This window comes from Camelus bactrianus, chromosome 14 (assembly GCF_048773025.1).
Source record: "Camelus bactrianus isolate YW-2024 breed Bactrian camel chromosome 14, ASM4877302v1, whole genome shotgun sequence".
NCBI classification, from domain to species: domain Eukaryota; kingdom Metazoa; phylum Chordata; class Mammalia; order Artiodactyla; family Camelidae; genus Camelus; species Camelus bactrianus.
In genome coordinates this window covers 34,875,757-34,896,389 of record NC_133552.1, presented here as the reverse complement: position 1 = coordinate 34,896,389, position 20,633 = coordinate 34,875,757, and the positions used below count along the sequence as shown (strand labels likewise).

At 34.4% G+C, this 20,633-nt stretch overlaps 1 pseudogene; it reads left to right on the top strand.

Moving 5' to 3' along the window:
* Positions 1-4,605: 4,605 nt before the first annotated feature.
* Positions 4,606-6,636, top strand: LOC105083652 (exocyst complex component 7 pseudogene; annotated as a pseudogene).
* The last annotated feature ends 13,997 nt before the right edge of the window (positions 6,637-20,633 follow it).

The following is a 20,633-nucleotide window of genomic DNA, read 5'->3' as shown; positions in this document are numbered from 1 at the left end:
AAAGAGAAATCATAAAATTAAATGTAGAGAATAATAATCTTACATGTATTTCTGAACAAGATGGGGTAACAGAAAACAGATTTACCTTTCCACAGCTAGATTGTGGACTAAATATATGAATAAATGATTTTCAGACATTGAACATTAGACATCATGAAACACTGATTCCTCAGAAAGAAGAAATAAAAAAGATGAGTCCTGTAATTTTGCTGTCTTACTAAGAGTTTCCAGGCTATGACACAAGAAAGAGGAACTCAGGTATAGCCTGGAAGTATTCTTGAATTAAGGAGATGAAAATATGAGTCTGTGGAGTCCAAAATTCCCAGATGGCAGAGTACCAATTGGAAAAGAGCAACAAAAAGAATAAGACCTTTGTCAACTTTGGTGGACACTTTTCAATCTCCAACTGAGTCTTGATCAGTTCATGCATACAAGGAAGTTACCCAAGTCAAATAAAGAACTGCCTAAAAGGAGCTTAAAAGTGATCAATATAGGTTATACTTATTTCAGCCTGAATAGAAAAATTCATAATTCATAAAGCATGAGGTAGTAACCTCAAAAGTGCATTGCCAAAGGAAAAAAAAATAGCTCTAGAGTAGAAAAACCTCTTGTTTCACCTAAAATTTAAAAGCAAGCCTCGAAATAATCAAATTATTTATAATAAACTTAACTATATTCTAAAACAAACTCAAGATGATTTATAGCAATAGAATATCCAATAGGCAACAAGGTATACATTTAAAAAAATGTATGATAACCAATCGAAAATTAATAAATATTCAATAAAGAAGGTACACTTCAGTCATAATAATGAGAAAATCAATTACCAGAAACAAAATCAGAAATGATTTAAAAAGTAGAATTAATAGTTAAGGACATTAAAATAGCATTTATAACTCTATTCTTTATGGCCAAGGAAGTGGAGGAAAAAGAATATGTATGTTTAGAAGAATATAAAAATTTTCAAAATAAAAAATACAATGCCTAAAATAAGCAAACAAAAACTAGTAGAGTTATTGCTATATTAGACAGTAAAGAAAAAAGATTAGTAAATTTCAATGCATGTCAATGATATCCAAAATGAAACATACAGAATAAAATAACTAAAAATTAAAGAAATGCATTCTGTGAGTTTGGGGAAAACTTAAAGAAGCCTACCATATATTTGGGAGAAGAAAAATATGAAAAGAAGAGTAAATATTTAAATTTAGAATTGCCTTTTAAAATTTTGATGAAAATTAAAAATCTGTATATTGAAGAAATGTAATAAAACATAATTAAGAAAAAATAGGGTAAAACTATATCAAAATATATTAGAATACAACTGTTAAAACCAGCAGCAAAGAAAAAAAATTCAAAGCATCAAGAAAAGAAGAAAAAACACAGACCAATGCAAAACTGACAAGAGACTTCTTGGAAAAATCACAACCCAGAAGACAGTGGAACAAAATCTTTAATGTATTAAAATATAAAAAATTTGAATTGAAAATTCTATACTCAGAAAAAAATATCTTTCAAAATCAAAGGTGAAATCAATATAATTTGAGAAATACAAAGGCTTAAATAATTTATTGCATACCTGAACTTGTTACCAAGTCCAAACTCATTCCACTTGCTGCATGACAGGCCAATAAATTAGGAGACGAGGTGTTGTGGTAAGGGAAAGCAACTTTATTTGGAAAGCCAGCAGATCAAAAAGATGGCAGACTAATGTCCTGGAGAACCATCTTACCCAGGTCAGAATTCGGGCTCCTTTTATACTTAAAAGGAGAAGGGGTATGCTGGTTGTTGCAAAATTCTTGGTAAAAGAATCCATTGTTCTTTGAATCCTTTGTTCTTGCAGTTGTCCACATGGGTCAGATCATGGTGTCCCTGTAAACCTCAAACAAAACAAATGTTATTTTCTATTCTTCAACTTGTTAACTTTATATGAATGGAAAAGTGTTAATATCCTTAAAAGTTAGAACCTTGACAGTAGACTGTTTGGTATATTTCAGCCTATAGGCAACATTCTTTTACAAAAGATGCAGAACCACCAAGACTAAGCATAAGAAACAGAGCATAGGGTTAAAGTTAAAGGAACAGATCTAATATGGAATCAGATTTGTTCTTTTCTATTACAAAGTTAGAGTGTTAAATTGCCACAGATAAAAGACAAATTAAGACAAATGGAAATCCGGGTCTACAGAAAGGAATAAAGAACATCAGAAGTGGAATTCTGTGGATACATACAAAATATTATTTTTTAAATCTCTTTAAAATATAATTGACTGCTCACAGAAAAAAAAATTGAGGGACTAATTAAAAAAATACAATGTCTGAGAACAAGTGGTACAAAGGCCATGAGAAGATGGAAATATTCTGTTGTAAGTTTTCAACATTATTTGTAAAGTGGTATTATATTTACTGTGTTAGAAAGTATTAATTTAAATAAGTATATTTTAAAATTTAAGGAGTCACTAAAAAGGTCCATTTTAACTAAATGGTAAACAGAGAAGAGAAAATGGTGGTTTGAAAAAGTATATAATTACTCCAAAAGAAATTGGAAAAAAGAAAAAGGATCAGATGGGACAAATAAAAAGTAAATGATGAGACATTAGATTTAAATCTATCTATATGAATAATTAAATCAAGTGTTAATGGTCTCAAATCCCCAGGTAAAAGGCAGAGATTGTCAGATTCAATAAAAATTTAAGACTCAATTATATGATACTTACCAAAGTAACAACAAACAAGCAAAAAATCACTTTAAATGTAAAGATACTGATAGGTTATAATTTTATAAGTGGAAAAAATATCTATCATGTTTTTATCAAAAGCAAGTTGGAATAGCTATATTCTTATCCTAAAAAAATGAAGTGTCTCAGAGAATGAAGCGTTGGAAATTGAAATAGAAGATACTATATACAATAGTATAAAAATGTGAAATTCTTAGTCATATATTTAGCAAATATGTTAAGTATTTGGCAAATGTCATGGAAAACTTTTACACTGACTGCTACAAAACATTGCTGAGATAAATCAAAGAAATATTGATGTTATGTACCTAGAATAGTTAAAATAATGTTGAGAAGAGCAATAAAGTTTTAGAACTTAAATTTTGACCTCATCACTTCATAATACAGCTACAGTAATAAAGTCTGATATTGCGCTAAAAATGGGCACATAAATCAGCAGAACATAATAGTTTTGCATATATATAGCAAATTGAATTTTGACAAACATGCCATGACAGTTCATTTTGAAATAATTTTCAACGAATTGTCCTGGAACAACTGGATAGCCATATTCAATATTTTTAAAAAAAGACTTTTGCATTTACTTTACACTATATTCAGAATTAAGCCATAAAAGTATCATAGATAAAAATGTAAGAATAAAAATTTGAAATATCTAGGCAAAGATTTGGTAGAAAATTGTGATAACCTTGGCTTTCACAAATAATTTTAAAATAAGATTTAAAACATGAAAAATAAAGAAAAAATTAAAAAATGGGATTTCATAAAAAATGAGAAGGTAGGAGAAAAAATGCCCACTTTGCAAAGCATATCTGTAACAAAAAGATTGTATGTGAAATATATATATACATATGTGAGAAATTCTTATAACTCAATCATGAGAAAACGAGCAAATACTAAAAATGGGCAAAAAATTTGAATTACCAAGGAAAATTTATTGATTGAAAATAATCACATACAAAGATGTTCAAAATCATCAGTCAAAAAAAAATTGTAAATTAAAACCACAATTAGATTATACTGCACACATATTTGAATGACTCAATTTAAAATGATTGATCATACCAAATGCAGACAAGCTGAGAAATACTAGAATTTCCATACACTGCTGATGGGAATACAAACTGATACTACAGCTTTAGAAAATATATCTTCCCATTCCATGTCTAGGTATAAATAAAAACATATGCCCACACAAAGACTTGTATGAAATGTTCATAACTTATCTGTGTGATAATCCAAAAACTAGAAATAATCCAAATGTTCACTGATACATGAATGAGTAAACAAATTTTGGAATATGAGTACTTGAGGATACTACTCAGCAATTAAAGAAATGAAGTACTGAATACATGCAACAATAAAACTGTCTCAGAAAAGTATGTTGTAAGAAGACAGGCACAAAAGAATAGATTATTTATTATTTTATACATATACATTTCTAAAAACTAAAAAAAAAAAACCTCTTTCTTAACTATGGAAAGTATACCAGTGGTCGACTAGGGATGGAGGGAATGATTAGAAAAGGGTAAATTTGAAAAAAAATAAAAAACATAAAAAGGTATGAGGAAAATTTTGGAGTGTATATACATATACATATATATTCACTGTCTTGGTTTTCATGTGTGAAACTAATATCAAAATTTATGAACTTGTTTATTCTGTGTACTTTAATCGCATGTCAAATATTCTGCAATAAAGATTTTTTAAATGTCAGTGGCTTAATTGAGGCTACATTGCTAAGTTTTGAGGAAAGCTCTCAAAAATACATCCTACTATCATACACTACATATATACACATGTGAGTTCTCACTAATTTCATATATGAGAATGGAATTATTAAAAATTGCAGTGTAGGGCCAAAGCCATGATCTCCTCACAGGAGGCATCTGCCTGGCGGCAGGAGATCAAGGACAAGCTGAAGCAGGAGGAGGAGATGCTGTCCCTCATGCAAGACAGCCAGAGAAGAGCGACCAGCTCACCAAGAACATGGTGTGTATCCTGTCGTCCTTTGAGAGTCACCTTATGAAGCTGAAGAACTTTATCATCCCTGTGCACAAACAGAGGGAGAACCTGCAGCAGTGCAGGAGAATGTTGAGAAGACACTGTCCTGCATGGACCACGTCATCAGCTACTACCATGTGGCCAGTGACACTGAGAAGATCATCAGCGAGGGCCCCACAGGTAGGCTGAAAGAGTATCTGGGAAGCATGGCCAAGATTCAGAGGGCTGTGGAGTATTTCCAGGACAATAGCCCAGACAGCCCAGAGCTCAACAAAGTGAAGCTGTGGTTTGAGTGGGAGAAGGAGTCGCTGGAGTCTGAGTTCCGAAGCCTGATGACCCAGCACAACAGTCGTGCCCCCTGTGTTCATCCTAGATCTGACCAGCTCTGCGGACGACCTGGAGGTCCAGGAGGAGGCGCCCCTGGAGCACCTGCCTGAGAGCATGCTTCAGGACATGGTCCGCGTCTCCCGCTGGCTGGTGGAATACGGCCGCAACCAAGATTTTGTGAACATCTATTACCAGATCCGCTCCAGCCAGCTAGATCGCTCCATTAAAGGCCTAAAGGAGCCTTTCTGGAAGAGCATTTCCTCCTCTGTGGTTGCCTACTCCTCTGCTAGAGGAGACACACCCACAAAGAGGAAAGACACGCCCACCAAGAAGCCGGTCAAGCAACCAGGTCAGGAGCATAATTTCTGAGTAAAGTACCTGTCCGAGGCCCTGAGCAACAAGCATGGGCCGCTGGTCGGGAGAGATGACATGCTGGACGTGGACACCCGATGCCTATATTCACTGCGTCAGTGCCTTTGTCAAGTCGGCCCAGAGCGTGTACCAACTGCTGATGAACGTCATCCCTGAGCCCCATCAGAGGAAGGCCTTTGACTCTTTGATACAGGAGGCGCTGGACGGGCTGATGCTGGAAGGGCAGAACACCATGGCCGCTTCCATAAGGCCATCATATGACACGATTTCTTGGCAGTGCTCACTGTCTTCCCCACCCTGCAGCACCTCAAGCAGACCAACCCCAAGTTTGACCATGTGCTCCAGGGCACGGCCACCAGCAGCAAGAACAAGTATCCCAGCCTCATCACCTCCATGGGGACTTTTGGAGCCAAAGCGCTTGGAGGACTTCCCCGACAACATCAAGAATGACCTGGACAAGGACTACAACATGCCCAAGCACCGTGCACAAGCTCAGGAGCAATGCCACCCTCTTCCTGCAGCAGCTCCTGAACTTCCAGGGGACAGCGGGCGCCATGCTGGCCTCCCAAGAGACCAGTTCTTCAGCTATCAGCTACAACTCCAAGTTCAGCAGGCACCTTCTGAGCATCTATATCTGTAAAGTCCTGGGAAACCTGCAGCTGAACTTGCTGAGCAAGTCCAAGGTGTATGAGGACCAAGCTCTGAGTGCCATCTTCCTGCACGAGAACTATAATTACATCCTCAAGGCCCTGGAGAAGTCTGAGCTGATCCAGCTGGTGGCCGTGACCCAGAATACTGCCAAGCGTTCTTACCAGGAGCACATCGAGCAGCAGATCCAGACCTACCAGTGCAGTTGTTTAAAGGTGACTGACTACATACCTGAGAAGAAGCTACTGTGTTCCAACCCGGAGTCAAGCTTTGGGACGAGGAGTGACAGATGATTAAGGAGCGGTTTAAGAGCTTCAGTGATGGCCTTGAAGAATTGTGCAAGATCCAAAAGACCTGGGCTGTTCTTGACACAGAGCAGAGGGACAAGATCCACCAAACTCAGAAGAACATTGTAAAGGAGACCTACAGGGCCTTTCTGCACAGGTTTGGCAGGGTGCCCGTCACCAAAAACCCTGAGAAGTACATCAAGTACTGTATTAAGCAGGTGAGCGACGTGATTGATCGCCTCTTTGACACCTCGGCCTGAGGCACTGCTGCCCCTGCCTGGCCCTGCCAGACCAGCCATATTATGGACCAGATAAACCAGTGTTAACCTGCCTGTGGGTCCAGTGAGTCTGCCATCCTTTGATACAGTGGTCTTTCTTCGCCACCCCAGCCAGGAGCCAGGAGCCTTGTCCCTGAGGCCTTGAGTCCTGGTTTGCACTTTCTCTCACATCCCCTATTCCTCACCAAAGCAGTGCTCTTCTGGAACACTGGGGTCCCTTCACATCTGGAGTTTTCCAACCCTGACCACAGCCTGCAGGGGCCATGTGATGGCTTCAAGATAAGAAGGACAGAGATGGAAGGCAGAGGTCTGTGCCCACAGCTGCCTCTGCGTACAAGAGTAGGAGGGCAGGGCAATCCCATTCCAGCCCAGCTCAGAGCTAGGGATGGAGAACTCCCCGCTTCAGCCCAGATGTGGGGGTTGGGCTCAGAGGAGCAGACCACACCGCAGAGGGCTTGGAGAAAAGCAAAGAAGATTGATCTGCTCTCGGATTCAGTGCAGAGACGCATTTCCCATCACCTGCAGCCCTGAGGTCTGGGTGTTCTGTTCCCAAGGAGTCTCTGCCCACCACCAATGGCTGGAGCCAGGGTGCTTGCTCCCTATGCCCTCTGGGGTCCAGCACACCCCAGGAGCGCAGAGAAGGAGTTCTGACCACCCTGGGCGGCCAGACACCCAGGTGCCTATGACCTGGTCCCCAGTGCCTTCTGGCCAGGAGCCAAGCAGCAGTGGTTGCACAAGGCACAGTTAGTCCATGTGTGGGGACTGGGTGATGACTGGAAAATGGTGAGACGCTTAGGGGCGGAGCTGGGGTCAGGGGCATGAGATGGGGTCCCACCTACCTAGTTTGACAAGAATGAACAGTGTGAACAAGTGTGAAGCATGAGCTCTATGAAAACAGGCCGCTGAGGCACCCTTAAAAAATAGTAAGTAAGTAAGTAAATAAATAAATAAATATATACACACATACATACATACATACAGCCCAGAGAGGAGCTACAGTAGAATGCCACCCAGGCTTATAGAGAGGACTGTATCACATCTGCCTTAGGATTGAATAGCTCTCCAGTTCCTAGTCTAGTCTCAGGAATTTGAACTGTAGCTCAGAGAACTGTAATTTATTTCTGCATTTTAATAATATATTTCACTTTTCCTCCCTTTTCCCGCCCTTCCTTCCTTCCCTCCCTCCTTCTTCTGTTCTTCCTTTTGCTCATTCCCTATTTTTTTTTCTTAAATGAAATTTTATAGAATTTATATTCTTCAGGAACAAAAGACTCCAGAAACAGAACTGTTTTATTTCATGATGCTCATACTTCTAATTTTAAAACCAACTGCCTTTATTCATATGGAAATTAATAATCTATGTGTGTATATACATGTGCACATATATATATACACATATATATAAAATAAAACATATAATTCTAAGTTGCAGCCATTATCTTTTTCAGACATCAAATACTGAAATAAGAAATCCTACCACAGAGTCAGAACACTTCCTCAACATTAAAAATATCAGGCTAAGTTCAGTAGCACAATCTGCTGACAAACTTTGAGGAAGCTGAAAAGGCCAATGTCTGACACTTGTCGTGTAGAGAACTGATTTAGTCTTTGCTTTTCTTAGCGGGTGTTGACATTCTCATTTTTATTAGTAATTTGATGAAAACACACTGGATGTCCTTTCATGCATGCTGATGTATGGCCTTTTTCCGAGACTTTATCCTTTCTCCCCAAACAGGATTTGAGAAGCTATAAGCTACTGCCCAATTTCAGTTTTCTCTTTTGTGGATCTGTCCCTGAGGCTGCATGACAGTTCTGCTGAAATTAAGCCAGTGCATCTCAGATGATCACACACAGGGTGGTCTGTCTGCTGCTTTCACTTTCCAAACATCCTTGATGATGTGAAACTTTTATGTTGTATTAGGAGTACCTTCTGTCTAAGTGCCTGTGTCTTTCCTATTTCACCTCATCCTTCCACAGCTTTTTGGTATTCTCTCCTGATGTAACTGCTGATTTTACTTACAAAGAAGAAAAAAAAAATCCCCACTACCTGGAAATCTTTTCTTCTAATCCTCTTGCTAAGTGATTCACCTGAACAGCATGGACCTTATCTTTTTTCATCTTTGTATTCTCTGTATTTTGTAGAAATATTTTGTATAAAAAGTGGCACAAAATAAATGTTTGGTATATTTAAATGAATTCTAGATTTTGAGTATGAAGGGAGAGCAAGCATGTTTCTCCCCAACTTCTTTTCTATCCAATGAAATTTTGTAGTGAGGAACAAAGATGATTCTGGATTCTTTGAGATTCAAGATTCTTTCTTATGTATGTCTCATGGTCATCTAGTTAATGAATGAACAAATTGATAGACTGTAAATATAAACTAGAAAATATTAGAGGAATAAAACACTAATTCTGTGAGACAGTGTGATCAACTAAACAAAGATTAGAAAATTAGAAAACAGATATTAAATCAGATCTTGACAATGAACTGTAGTGGATTTTGTCTTGATGAACCCCCGTAACATCGATATACTCCATACAATTTAGAATCTCGCCAGAAAAAAAAATCCCACTAAAATTTCAGAGGTCTACTCCCTCTTATAGAATAATTCCTGTTATACTAAAGTGTATTCTTTTCATAAAAGGCACTTCTACAGCCTCCCTTCAGCCTCACAGAAAAATCATACTTTGTGGTTTCAACTTCTTTACTATCTACTTAGAGAGGTTGGTTATACTTGTCTCTTAAGTGAAAATCAATATTCAAGTGCACTCTGAAAATTTCCCTGGCTTCTGCAACCTTAGTTCAAAACAAAACAAAACAAAACAAAAAATCTTCTCCATATAAGGTGTGTCTTGTTTCTTTTCCCAGGGTCACTCACCACTCTGCTTCAAAAAGAAAAAAAAATTAGTCTGGAAACAGTTGATTATATATGAAGTATAGGGAACTTAGTTATGATGTTATTGCCACTTAACCAATGAAACTTTGCCTCTCAATTTCCCAATTTTCTTATAAGCAAGGCTGAAACAAACAAGCTTTGTTATCATAACTTACTCTGTTATAATGTGTACTATGTTGTACTCTGCTGTGTTCCGTGTGGGAGAATAAGAAGAAAATCTTAACAAAAGGATTTTTTCCAGGTCTCAAATAATAGATATTCCCCAATGATTTCACTTTCTTTAGGCCTCAAGATCGAAGCATGTGTCCATGTGATAAAAGGTGGGGAGTCTGCTATGATGGTCTTCAACAAAGAAAGCATTTAAAGACAGATGCATTCTAAAATCCAGACTCTTCCACTGGCTGTGACCCTCAGAGAGTTCTTCAACTTCTCTCTTATTTCCCTGTAAAATAACAGTACTTATAATTTTATTATAAAAGTTAAATAAAATAATGCACAAATACCCTTTGCAAAGTTCCTGGTATGTCATACTCAGTAAAGAATACCTATATTTATCATTTATAAAACAAAATAACTATTATCTGAAGTAATGAAATTTGCTGTGTGAGTCTCTAGATAATACTTGAGTAACTTTCTTAATCCAGAATAATCACATCTCTTGATAGGTCTTCTTGATCTCACTGATTTTGAAATGTACTCAAATGTTAGTCCTAGAAATTATTTACTTACTATCATTAGTATGTAATTAAAGATAATCCATATATATGGGTCACATAAAAAGGAGAAATGTGAAGTAGAAAACAAAATGGCAATTCAACCATATAATATCACTCACATGTGGAATCTAAAAAAAGAAAAAAGACACTAATGAACTCATCTACAAAACAGAAACAATCTCACAGACATAGTAATCTTATGGTTACTGGGGGAAAAGAAGATGGAAAGAGATAAATTTGGGAGTTCAAGATTTGCAAATATTAACTACTGTGTATAAAAACAGATAAAAAACTAAATTCTTCTGTATAGCATAGAGAGCTAGATTCAATATCTTGTAGTAACATTTAATGAAAAAGAATATGAAAACAAATATATGTATATATGTGTATGATTGGACATTATGCTGTACAACAGAAATTGACACATTGTAACTGACTATACTTCAATAAAAAAAAGAAAAAATGTCAATTCACTTGACTTCTGAAGGCAAGTTTCTATATCTGTAAAATACAGCAGTCATTGTTTTAGCATTAGAATGACAGAAAAATAGTCAGGAACAGATTTATTTATGTCCATCCTAAAGCAGTCTACTATGTATGCAGAGATGCATTAGATTATTAGAATTAACTATGGCAATATTATGATGTAGGGAAAGAATATTAAATGTGCAGCAAAAATATGAAAACCAGTCTTCAATTTTTTCATACTTCAAAGGGAGAAATTTGTTTGAGAATGTGAGGTCTTTGTTGGTTCTAAAGAATGAGTTAGAACTGGCAGGAAGAGAGGTAGGAATGCATGCCTAAAAGATGAATCAGCACAAACAAGCCTCTGTGGCTAGAAGGAGCAAGACATGTTTTACAGACACAGAGTCTGTACCTCTGAAGTTCAGAAAAAGGAAAGAAAGTATGGAGTATGATGAGGTTGAAAATGTAAGTGTAGGCCAAGGCCTTGCTAGATATTAGGTCTTCTCACAATCAGTGGAAAAGATTGAAGAGTTTTGAGCAAGAAAATGAAATGATCAGGTTAAGTTAAAAGTACAGAATAAATTATAAAAGGGCAAGAGAAAATACAAAGAGATTACTTGGGACACTATGCCAGTAAATTATGTGAAAAGTGAAGGTAACTCATACAAGAACAAGAGTACTATATAGGTAGATTAGATTTCCTGACTCTTTACTCAGTTACCTATTAAATGTTCCCTGCTGAATGGGTTCTAACTGATGGCACTTGAACAAACGTACTATGAGATGTTTCCAAGATTAGCTCTCACCCTTTCACCAGCTTAAGGCAAAGCCATATGCCAAAAGGAGCTCACATCTCACAACTACTATATGAGTGGGAGCCATCCACCAACCAGGTGTATCTTATATTAATATATTTCTGAACTAAGTAATTTTTAAGTGGCTTGAGCTATTACACATTAGGGGGCTATTTGTTACAATAGCAAATGCTCTCAGTAATACATCTATTTAGTGAACAGAATAGGCAGGACTCACCAGTTGTCTGGGTGGACTTGGCAGGATTGGGTTATGTGTGCTGAGGGACACATAACAGATAGATGATGATGAGGGCTCTGGAGTCAAATTGCTTGGGTTCATAGCTCATCTCAGCAACTTCTTAATTATGTGACCTTGGGCAAGTTACAAAATCTCTCTCTGAATCACTCTGAGTCTTCAAATTCTGACTACAATTGATAACCCAGATTATGGAGTGGCAAAAAAAATATGGGAAATTATATAACTAAATTGATAGGAATATCAGATATACAGAAAGTGTACTATAAAAGATGCTATTATCATTTATATCAATATATTAATGTTTTATTAATATAACATAGTGATTTATTAGACATTATTAGACATTATTAGACATTTTCTCTTTAATCCAGGAATCATTTTATTGTATTTTATTTTATAGATATATAGTTTATGATAGTTTTAAATTTATCTTTTCTTATTGACATCTAGTATTTTATATTTGGTCATAAAACATTTTATGATATTGTTTTTAGGACTTTATTTAAGGTTCTTTTTGGATACCATTGTGACTTACTTAAATTTGTCAAATTCCAAACAAACTCAATAAGAAAATGTATACTCATATTGTTGGTAACTGTTGATTCTAGCTAATTATTAAATTATGCAGATCTTCACTATTTTTGCTTATCTTTTGTTGGCCAAACCTATCCTTCTTTAAGAAACATATGATAAAATTCTAACCACACTGATGAATTACATTGCTTTTCTCAATATATATATTCATAGTCATTGTATTTTATTCAGCAGATCATTCTTTCACTAATATTTAAAATCTCTCTTTTCCATGATAACTTTTTTCTTGAATTCTGTTTTTCTTGCATATGAATTTGTTACCCCAGGTAACATCCTGCAGGGATGAGAGGATGGGGCAAGATATAGCTCAGTTCTGAAAGCATCTCTCACACACTCACATCAAGACATGCTACATACCTATGCATTCTGCCTAACATGCCTAGCAGGGCTCTCTGTACTTCCACTGCAGCTTTTTCCTTTGGTTGTATGGTCCCATGGTGATGGTCTCAGGATGGACCTGCAAGGACAGACTTACTGCTGCTTTTTTTTTTTTTTAAAGGGAGCCTAATAAAAGTAGTAATGGAGTTCCCTACTGAATACACCATTCAGATAGTTTCCAACTCTTCCGCTTCTCAGTGAAAGGGTGAAAAATTAGGGACTTGTAATATGAGGACCCTAAGTTTGCACAACAAAACGACTCTTCCAAGTTGCCAATATGCAACACTGGACCCGACACTGCTCTAAGCTGCATTTTTCTACCACTCTGAGAATTCCATTTCCTTAGAATTTTTTTCAAAAATTTTATGAGTATCTCAATTCTGTCAGTCTCCCTTCTTTGGCATCTCTAGAGTTACATTTCAGAGAGAGAGTATTATCAGCCCACATTAGTTTGTCATCTTATTAAGAACTAGAAGTCAATTTGATATACTGTAGAAATCTAATTCTTCAAACTGACAAAATTGATATTTAAATCAGGCTATTGTAATAATCCTCAACCAGATTGCACTGCAGGTGTCTAAAAAATCTTATAAATAACCTTTTCTAACAAGCATTGTGCTGTGTATCATCTAAAATGAGAAAGTAAGGATACGTGCTTTTAAAAGTACACATTTAACTTTTACTCAGGTGAAATATGCACAAATACCAGGCTTAAAGTCAGATGTTGGCAAGTACTTGGGTTACTATTAGACCTCAGGGTACAGGGACTTTACTGTTATTGTTTCTGATTAATTCAAACTTATTACTCAAACAAATATGCAAAATAAAAATAAAAACAAAATGAGAACAAAAGACAGTGAAGAACCTAAAGAAATTTATATAGGTGCAAATATTATTCTCTGATAAGCCAGATATAAAGAGATATATGTAAGATAGCAGTTGTAATGTACAATCAAGGAAAAATTAAACAATAGTATGAATTTTAAGAACAGATTCAGGATAATCTGAATCTAAAATAACAGAAGTTTGTAGTGAATGCTAAAATCCTTTAAAGAGTGCCTTTTGTGACACATGTTTATGGAATAAAAGAAGGCATAGGAGAATAAGAAGGAGAAGGACAAAAAGTGAAAGAGGGAGAACTAGAAGGTCTAAGACCATTGCTGAGACAGATAATATCTCACTTGAAGATCATACAGAAAGAGTAAAAGCATTCACCTTCAAATTTTATTTTGTATTATCTATCAAGGATACTGTTTTCAAAATGGGAAAACTAGAAAAAAACATGAACAAAGGAAGTGAAATCCCCAAATGTGTGAGGAGATTCATTTCTCTGGATCTAGATGAATTTCAATTCAAAGCATGAAAAATCAACAAAAATCAGCTACATCTAGACTACTCTATATGACTGAGTAAATTGTATAGTATTTGCAGATCAAGAAGCTCTTTCACAACAAGAAAGACTGGTCAGATGGAGAAATCATGATTGCTCCTAACTTGAGAGACCTGGAATATTAGTAGTGAAGTGGTGGTGATGGATGGGTGGGGACAAGAGCCCTGCCAAACATGTTTCAGTAAAAAGGTTTCATTTTTAAGTCAGTTTCTAAGTCAATAAATATTTGTTGAATGTCAGTACAATTTCATTTTTTCAAGACTTCAAATAAAAGTATCACTATAAATAAAGTCAGTGACATTTCTTCCATGTGCCAAACTTAGTAATAAAATTTTGTTTCTATTTCAGATATCTCACAATTAGTGAAAAGAGAAAAAAATAAGTATTTGTAAAACAGAGAGATAAACAATGCATGAGTGACACCTACATAGGATACTTTGAGCACGTATTTTAAATATTCTACACATCCTGGGGAGTTAATGAATTATTTTGAGTAAAAAATTCTGAAAAAATAACTGGAGGCATTGTGGAAATTAAGGCTAAATATCATTTTCAGCTCAGACTATAGGATAAGTTTGTTGTTGTTGTTGTTTTCTCTCAAAGAGGTTCTACAGGAGTTTAGCAAAACTTTGAAATACTTACTCAATTCTTAATTAATTTTGGATTATTAAAATAGATTATAAATTAACTGTGATTAAGTATTTGGCTCCCTTCACAGACAACTGACTCTCTATTCTTTTCATTCTATAGGTTTTTACCTTGGATGTTGATAACCCCTAAATTATTTGTTTGACACCGAGAACTCTCCTAAAATAAAAACCTTTATATACAACTTTTCCTGAACATTTCCAGTTAGATGACTTCTAAATCTCTAAAACCCAAGAATTTCCAAATTGAAGTCATCATCATCTTTAAAAAAAATAGCGCCTTCTTCTATAGTTTTTTATTTGTTTGGTTGGTTTGTTTGTTTGATTGTTAATTATGTTTACTCTAATTCTTGGATAGATACCATTTATTATGTTAAGTGTGTTCTCTGTAATTCCAGCATTGTTGAGAATTTTATGATTGAGTATCATGATTGAATGCTGAGTTTATAGCAAATGTTTTTCTTCACCTATTGAATTGATTGTGAAGTTTTCTTCCTTTAATCTGTTTTGCTGGGTCAAATTGGTCATAATGAATTTTCCTTTAGCTATCCTGCTATATTTAGTACTTTGTTTAGGATTTTTGCATTTTTGTTTATGAATGAATCAGGCTTTTAATTTTTCCTTTCTTATGGTGACTGTCTAGTTTTGATGTGAAGATTAGTAGAATGAGTAATACTGCTATCTAACCTAGCTAGAAACAAGAATTAGTTAGAAATCTGTCTCTTTTGTCCCCTACTTCTGACCAAGCACTACCTCTCCACTAACTTTTATTAACTATTTAGTATTGTTTTAGGCACAGAGGATATTTCTTAATTAATTTATTTGTGAACATCATAATACACCGTGAGCAGATTTTTTTTGCAGAATGCAACCATTCTCAGTAAACACTTTACCTATTAGGAAGAAAATAATTTTACTATTTTCCACACAAATATATTGCTCTAATATATGTGACCTGCACTTAGGTAAAAGTTTGAGAGCATTTGCTCTATCTGTGCACACAATGGAAGTAAAACTCACATGAGAAAAATAAATTCACAGCATGTGGTGTCATGATACTATTAAAATAATTTTTATGACTCATTGTATTCACTAATTGTTTAAAAATATTATAAAATAAAATGTCTATAATAAAGTTATACTTAAATGATGATTATTATCAGCTTTCTATAATCGAGGTTTTCTATAGGTATTATTTACAAGGAAGTTTCTTTGTTTTATAAAAGATTACCATCTATACATTATTGAATAAAATTTATGAGTCCTGAGATATCATTCATAATGCAAATTTGCTTAAAATTATTTTTCAGTTATATGTGTTAAATGTCTTGATGTTTCTGTGTTCTCATTATGATTATTCTATTGATACAAATTAGTCTCAGTGATGAGGATGCTTTATCAAAGTCAACTTACAGTGCAACTGAAATGACCAAGTTCAAGCATTTCCTCTGCCTGTTAAGGCATCATTCCTTACTTGAGAGTCAGGTTCAAAGATTCACTTGATATGCTGATTATTTAACAGGTGAGGAAAAATATAAAAAGAATTGTCAACATGTAGTGTTCCACATTATTCACCATTTTCTAAAAAAAAAATAAGCTTTCTAGTTTGCTTAAAACTACTATATTAAAAATTACATAATGATGATGAAGTGACAATTTTATTCCAGTAAGACATACAGAACAGGAACTAACTCATCTGAGAGAGAATGAAAGGGAAAGAGAAAGAGGAGAGATAAGTCCAGACTTATATTTGCAGACACTTGGAGAAGGAAAGAATATTTCTGAAGCTGAATGTTCTTAAAAATTATGTTTAGTTATTGGCATAACTGTGATAACTACAATGGTCTCTTCTTAGGGTTAATTTTGCAAAGAGTTACTTTTTGATTTTGATAAAAATGCGTCATTTTTCATACATTGAATCTATTCATAAGTAAAAGAATATTGCTTTAAATTCTATGATTTCTATTAACTTAATCACTGAATTAATTAAAATCATGAAGGAATATATGTATTATTGAACTTAGAAATATGTTGTATTACTGGGAACATAATCTAGATCAGATATACTCTAGAAAATTTAACATCTAAGTAATGTTATTTTTTCAATTATTTTCTTTCCTTTCTTTCCATATTTTTCCTAACAGTTATGTGAAAATTCACCCACTCCCTTCCTATTAGTGTTCATCACATTATAGCAACAATTATGCAGAGAATAAAAGCAAAACAAAGTAAGACTCGTGTTGCTTACAACATAAGAGACCTATATCTTATGAAATCAGAAAGGAAAAAGAATCATTTAATTCTACCCTTCTAGACAGTGGTGTCTATTACCTTACATTTATGTAAAAGAGTCACTCAAGTGAGTCTTTCATGAACAACGATGATTCTACTCCAAGACATTGGAATTGATATCTACCAACAAACAAATAAATGGTCACGACTAACAATTTTTCCATGACTATGATCATCTTTGAAAAAAAGAAAGAAAAGTTCAAACTAATTTTTTAAATGGAAATGTTCAAATGTTTCCAGCACATTAGTGTGTCAATTCTACATGGATTGAAACAATGAGGCATGTAAGGTTCAGACTGCTTAACTCCAATTTACTATCTTTTATGCTTGATACTCTACAAGACAATAACATAGTCAAGACAATTAATATAAGAAATGCATGTAATTAACCAATATTTTTGAGCAAACCTTAGGTACAAGGCACTGTGCTAGACATGGATAAGAGTTACCAAAACCGCAGTGCTGCTGCTTTTATAGATTTAAATAGGAGGTCATCAAACAATATATCACATAGTAAATATTAAAACACATCTGTGATAAATGCCTACTAGAAATAAGCAATGAAATAAGATCCTATAACAAGATCAGTTCTAATTTAAGGCTCAGATTAGACTTCCTGAGGAAGTTACTTTGTATCTAAAATTTGAAGAATGACAATAAATAAATGTTAAATGAATTAACATATGAATGAAATTCATTTGTGTAAGCTTGAGAAATAATATTTTACTTCTGCTGATACTCTGCTGGTTAACAATAGTACTGTCCAATTAACTTCTTGGTTCTCCATTCATCAAACATCAAAATGTAAATAATGCCTATCACTTTTTATTGCCCAGCAATACTATAAACAATTTTTTCAGAAAAGATATGACAAAGAAACTTTGAATTTTAGAATTGTTTGAAGTGAATTTATGACATTACATCTGTCAGTACTTTATGCCCAATTATATACATACCTGCTCTCTACATATAATTGTTGTAGATGACATAAAGAAGAATTTGACAGGCTGGATGACCTTGTAATAGCTTTCTAGTCCTGTGAGTTTATAAATCTATTATCTTATCTAAACATTTTTGAACCAAACTGCAGCAGACTCAGATTAATTCAACTCTCTGACAATCAATAATGACTTTGAAGCTCAGAGCTATGCCTTACTCATTATCAACCAAAGCCAGACAGTCCCTTAATTTTTTAATGGGATTTGATCAGATACATGAAAAGAAAAAGGTCCTAATTTCCCAGTCCCTTGTTCTTTAACTCAAATGCTGTGTCTGATGATTTATGAAATGCTCAAATTTCTATTTTGGTAATTATTCATTTGACTTTAATTTTACATAAAGTTTAAGGAAACTGTATAGAGTAGGATATAATTATATGAAATTTAAAGGTCTAAATGCCATTTGACATTCCTTCCTGTAACCTCTGTGAAATTAGCCTCTGTGACTTTACCAAAATAATAGCAGGTGTTTCTTTTTGCAACTGTTGATATTTGGTATGTAAATTTTATATTCTTTTGAAAATGGTTCTTTTTTGACCAGTGTTTATATGAAGTCCATGAAATTTTACTTAAAGAAAATAAATGTGCTCAGTTTGACTTAACTACAAATAAACAGTAGCATGCTATCCTTCTTCAGATATTTATAAGAGGCTAGCAAAAAGAAATGAGATGAAATTTAGGAAGGCTAAAAATTATTTCTTCAACATTAAGGATAAAACTGATAACAATGTATCAGATAAAAATATTAAAACTTTAACTTTACACTGAATAATATATATTCTTGTTGGCAGAATCTTAATGACAGTATTCATTTAAATGATTCTCAAATATACAGTAATACCATTTCTACTAATCTCTGCAAATATACACTGCACAGCATTAAATTATGTTTTTGAAGTAATATGTGAATCAAATATTTTCCTTTTATATTGTACTATCTGGGAGTACCTGTATGGTCTAGAATTTGAATAGTTGATGTAGAATAATAGAAAAAAATAGAATTTTTGATATTTTTCACAGAACTAGAGCAAATAATCCTAAAATTTATATGGAATCACAAAACACTCAGAATTGCCAAGCAATACTGAAGAAAAAGAAGGAAGCTAGAAGAATAATCTTCCCAGACTTCAGAAAATATTACAGAGCTACAGTAAATAAACAGCATGATATTGGCACAAAAACAGACATGTGGGTCAATAGAACAGAATAGAGAGCCCAGAAATAAACCCACAGACCTATGATGAATTAATCTTTGACAAAGGAGGCAAGACTATACAATGGAGAAAAGACAGTTTCTTCAGCAACTGGTATTGGGAAAAGGACAACAGCATGTAAATCAATAAAGTTAGAACACTCCCTCACTCCATACACAAAAATAAACTCAGAAATGGCTTAAAGACTTATACATAAGAGAAGACACATTAAACCTCCTAGTAGAAAGCATAGGCAAAAGATTTTCTGTAATAAATCTTAGCAGTATTCTCCTAGGGCAGTCAACCCAGGCAATAGAAATAAAAGCAAAAAATTTTTAAATAGGACCTAATTGAACTTACAAGCTTTTGCAAGCAAAGGAATCTGTAAGTAAAACAAACTGACAACCTATGGAATTGGAGACAATATCTGCAAATGATATAATTAAATTGAAGTTAGTGAAAATAACGCACAGTGGTGTAATCAAAATGTGGTCTGTTAGTTCTCAAAAGTTCAAATTTATTAAAAATATGGTTTTCTCCTCACTTATGCCTCCATAACTCATTCCTAACTTATAAGCAGAACTTTTTATCGTGTTTTGGAGGGGTGGAAAGAAATAGATTTATCTTCTGAATTGTGGCATCCCTAAGCCCAATCTGGCAATAAAACCAAGTTTTATATAATATGCACTATTCAGTTTCTCATCTCAACCAGTGTAAAATTGTAAGCTAGTCTTATTACATTTTTCCCTTGTGAATGATAAATATTGTATTTTGGGGTAATGCAAATAATTCAGAACTCTAAATAATGAGACAAAGATTTAGTAATGAAATACAAAGACACAGTAAAGGAAATAATCTGAGATCTTTTGCAAAAAACATGAATACAAGTCGCAAGATGTGGAGAGACATTTCTAATAAAAGTTAGAAAGGAAAATATTGGAATAAACAGAATCAATCAAGTCTAATTGCTTAATAACCAAATGTGTTAAGAGGAGGACTCAAGCATGGAGTCTAGAAAATAAATTAAAAACTTTCCAGGCACAGACCAAAGAGTAGTCAACTCAAAATTGTCAGATGTCTATGGTGGAAATAGTGGGGACTAAAACTGAAGTGGGATATATGGAAATCTTCCAGAAAGAAAATGATTTAGAGTGAACTTTCTCTGACACAATTTTATAGACAAGCAACTGGAGAAAAATTTAAGGGTTGAGACTACTCTTCAAATCAGTCACTTTCTTGATGACTTCCTGAGATCTCTTCCTTGACATAAAATAGGTCTTATAAAGTAGCTGAATTATCTTGCTGAGTGTGTGATATTGTTGATTAGTCACTGCAGGGAGCAATCAATAAATAGAG